General features: G+C 43.5%; 1 protein-coding gene and 1 long non-coding RNA gene across 2 annotated transcripts in view; both read right to left on the reverse strand.

Moving 5' to 3' along the window:
* On the reverse strand, positions 1–1,397 carry LOC147817540 (uncharacterized). Its single transcript, XR_015436275.1, has 3 exons — positions 792–1,397; positions 145–303; positions 1–41 (listed from the first exon to the last, which is right to left on the reverse strand). It is a non-coding gene; the product is annotated as an uncharacterized LOC147817540 (long non-coding RNA).
* The window catches only part of LOC111645002 (serpin A3-5-like), a 15,608-nt gene that overhangs the window by 10,169 nt on the left and 1,346 nt on the right, over positions 1–4,093 (reverse strand). The gene's annotated exons all lie outside the window — the stretch shown is intronic.

The raw sequence follows: 4,093 nt of genomic DNA on the forward strand, positions 1-4,093 counted from the left end.
GATAAGATCCAGATACTCAGGGCTGCATGCATCATGGTGAACTAAGAGAAAGGGTCAAAAGCACTGTTCATTTCGGTTACACAATGTTTGCTGGGGCAAATACTCAACACAAGTAATATGTTGGTTTAAAAGGACTTTTCTTACTATGAGTTATTGGTTCCTATAAGAACACGCTATTTTCTTCAGTTAGAAGAGTTTGTCATTTCACAAATAGAGTTCTTTGAACTACCAGTCAAAAGTTTTACATCATGTCCATTTTTCCAGGTGCTATTTAGATTTACATAATTCAATGTCCCAGTGTTTCTGAAATTAAAACATGTGGGGGGTAATTGAAGAACACAATTTAGATTCTTTCCACAATTGAAATAAAACATAATTCAGAAAGTTTGTCTGAACACGGTTACAGAAGTTGCAGTGTGTTACACTTCTAGGTTGCTTTGCTTTCATCTTCTGCCCAGTTCATCCCAAACCAGCTCTTCCCTCATGTGAAACTTCTTCTGGTTCTTTTGTTCCAATGTTTTGGGTTATTATGAATCACTCAGTTTCATTCTTGCATATTTAGTTGAGATTTAACATAACTACAGAAATACATAAGACTGCCAGCAAAGTTTTCAGGGGCTTCAAGTCTAAATTCCTAATATTAAACTAACAGTCATGTGTAACTGTGTGTGCGCATCTGTAGGTGGAGCAGTTAAACATGTGATATATGGGGGGGAAAACAAAACAAAACAAAACAAAAAAACACGCATTGCTAAAATAATTATTGTCTCTGAATCTTTTTAACCACTTACCTCCTTCTGGTCGCTGCTCACAGTGTGTCTCATCAACCACAGACAGTGAAGCACAGGCTGGACAGAGGGAGATGTCCCATTTTATGCGTTTGATGGAAGCGCGTCCTCGCCTGCTATGCCTCTGTGTCACTCTCCACTCTGCCACACCTCCTAATCAGCCTCATTGTCCTCACCTGTTGCCCCCAGCTGCACTCGATCTCCAATCAGGCCAGTATATATGCATCCCCGGTTCACTTGCTCTTTTCCAGATTGTTCTCACTATCATGCTAGACCTTCCAGCAGTCATCTCAGGACTGACTTCCCGTTATCGACTCTGCTCGTCCCTGACCCGGTAAACGCCTCAGCTTCTGTCGCCGACCACGAGTTCTGCCTGTGCGCTTCCTGGTCCCCGTCTGCTTTTCCCTGTCCCTGTGGCTGTTTGGCGTTCTCCAGCTCCGACGTCGCAACGTGAGTGCTTCCCTGCTGGTTTCCCGATCCTTCGTCTGACTCCGATTGGCCGCCTGCCTGCGTCCTCCTTGTTCGTCTGCCCCGCCGACTGCTCACCTGGTTCTGATCCTCCTGCTCCCTAACGCCCGGCACCGCCAGCCCCAGCCTTTGGGTCCACGAACTTTCCCCTGAGTGTGAGCTCAGTCACCTTTCTCCACTCACCTGACCCACGGCTCTCCAGCCCCGGACCCCATCCTCTACCCCTAATACCCACCTGTGTGTTCTCTCTGCTGGTTCATTAATAAATCATTGCCAACTATTCACCTGTTTGGTTGTGCTGCAATTGGGTCCTACCACACCCCGTTACACTTTGCCTTTGTTTATTTCTCCATCTACATGGCTGATGGCTTTGCCAGTAAAAAAGTCTCACCAATTCACACTGCAAGACCGGGTGAGCTCAGGTCAATGTCCACCTTCCAAGAGGGGGGTTTATCATTCAAGGATGCAGGAAGTTTAGATGTGTATGACGTAGCTTTTTTCGCTCGCGGTTGATGCCAGACAGCAGAGTGACATCAGTGCTATCTTGTCCAGACTAGTCTATTAAAAATATACAGAGTTAAAAACTTCCTACACGTGGCTGTCAAAAAGAAGTCTGTTTATTGATTAACTGAGAGGAGTAGCCTGCTCTAGCAGTGGAGAGAGAGCACACTTGTATTTTGACTCAGACTTGTGCCACTGAAGGTAGAGTGCTTCAGATTTTGACTTGCACTCCATTCTCCTGCAGGCCTGCTTCAGCGCTGTGTTTCTTCAGCACACCATGGTGTCGACCTCTTTAACTTTTTGGTTTTAGTGGTGAGAGGGGCAACTGAGTCTGGACAGAGCTCTGTTTATCTTATTTCTAAGGAAAAATGTAGAGGGCCTGCACATGTGACGGTGTGATGATACAGTATTGATTTTGTTTTGGAGAAATGTGTCAGATGCTTTGTGAAACGCTTCATTGCCACAGGTTAAAGGAATGGTGGCCAATATGTGTGGATTTGCATGTTTAAAGAACTTATGAGTAGTACGGCGGGGGAGGGAGACAGTCTCAATATTATAAATGTGGCTATCAGGTGGATAGTCTATACTATGGAGATTTTCCTCCCTAAACTTAGATTCTAGACTAGTGGACTCCAAAACCGCACTTCTTAAAACCCTAGCAGGCTCTAATCACCTGCGACCTGCTGAGCACTACGTCCCAAGTGTCAAACCTGCTGTAAACACCTGTCTATATATACATTACTAGACAAAACAGCAGCGCCTTTTCTGGTGGGATGAAGGCCGTCTGCTTTCAGCAGGTCAGGGCAGCCACAGAAACACCAGTTATCAACAAAACTATATCCCTGCTCTCTTCAAACCTTTTTGAAAGAGATTTTGTTATTTGTTCCACTTAATAAAAGCCCCATATTATCTTCTATAGTTACAGTGTAACAGCTTTTAATATAATGTGAAAACAAAATGGGGCTTGCCACTGGACCAAGCATAAGGGGGAACCAAAAGGGAGATACTGGAATAATAATGTAAGATTTCTGAAACAATCAGAGAGAGAAAGAGAAAGATCCCCCCCCCATCAAGTGGAAACTGTTGCTGGGGTCCACTCTCCCCACATTTGCCACCCAGCATATAGATCTTTAAATAGACAACTATTTTGATGCAGAAGCATAACACAGGCCTGTGAAGGCTTGAGGCACACAAGCTAAACCTGCTTAATTTTACTATAATTAATGATTATTAATGTCATTACTATTTTTATCAGGAGGAGCACTACAGTTGCCATTACTTTACCATTGCTGTTACCTCCACTATTATTAATATCACTATCATTGCATGTGCATAATGATTTTCCCTGTATTATTTTTTTCTTCAAAATAGACATATAAAAGTGTTTGCTACATAATCAGCCATAAGAGAAGAGACCACACACTAAATGTTTCTTTTAAGTGTTTATATTTTATATCTGATGCAACAGCTGTGCTTGAGCCAACACATAAATCTTTCTGTCATCATTCGTTTGGGTTGGTAATCTTGCCAAAGAAGAGGGTGTCTTCTGTGATGCGGTCAACGATCATGACCATAAATGGACGATTGAACTTCAAGACAGGGATGTGGCGGAAGGAAAGAAGTGTGATGCCGATGCCTGTGGCAGCTGTGGCGATGGCTCCGGCCTCATCCACATCCAGGGTAGCTTGGTGCACGACCTGAAGCACAATACAGGCAGGGTGAGATGAAAGGTGGATGAGATACTGGGTAGGAAATGTGCGTGCAATGACATGCTCGCTGTCCTTACCTCTGACACTGCCAGTTTTTGCCCCTCTGAAATGCCACTCAGGTCTGCACGATCACCAAACATGTCCGTCATTCCCATTTGATTCAACACATCATTCAGCTTGTAGGAATTCTTGATGGAGAACTTTGGAACAAATATGTCATATGTCCTATAAAATTGGAAAATAGACAAACATGCAGTGATTGATCTGACAGTGATAATTGATCTGACAGGATGAAGCTGAGTAACTTATTCAGTGTCAAATCATGCATATTAGAAACCAAGAATTTAAGGATGGTGATATGACGATTTCTCCCAAACCTGGATTTCATCCACTTCAGCCATTTGGTGACGTGGCCTGGGCAAATGGCATTCTCCAGTTCTGCCATATTATTAGGCAACATCAGCAGCATGGAGTAGGAGCTGTTGAAGGGAAGGTGGAGGACTGATGTGTTAATTGCAAGGTCATGATAGACGTCAACATCTTCCTCCATATTCATCATCTGCACTGGAACCTGGAAAATGACAATTTAAGCAAAAAGTCCCTTAATTAATAAATACACACAGATTG

This window comes from Seriola lalandi, unplaced genomic scaffold, assembly GCF_002814215.2.
Source record: "Seriola lalandi dorsalis isolate HSWRI2012SDOR001 ecotype SW California unplaced genomic scaffold, Sedor1 jcf7180002054945, whole genome shotgun sequence".
NCBI lineage: Eukaryota > Metazoa > Chordata > Actinopteri > Carangiformes > Carangidae > Seriola > Seriola lalandi.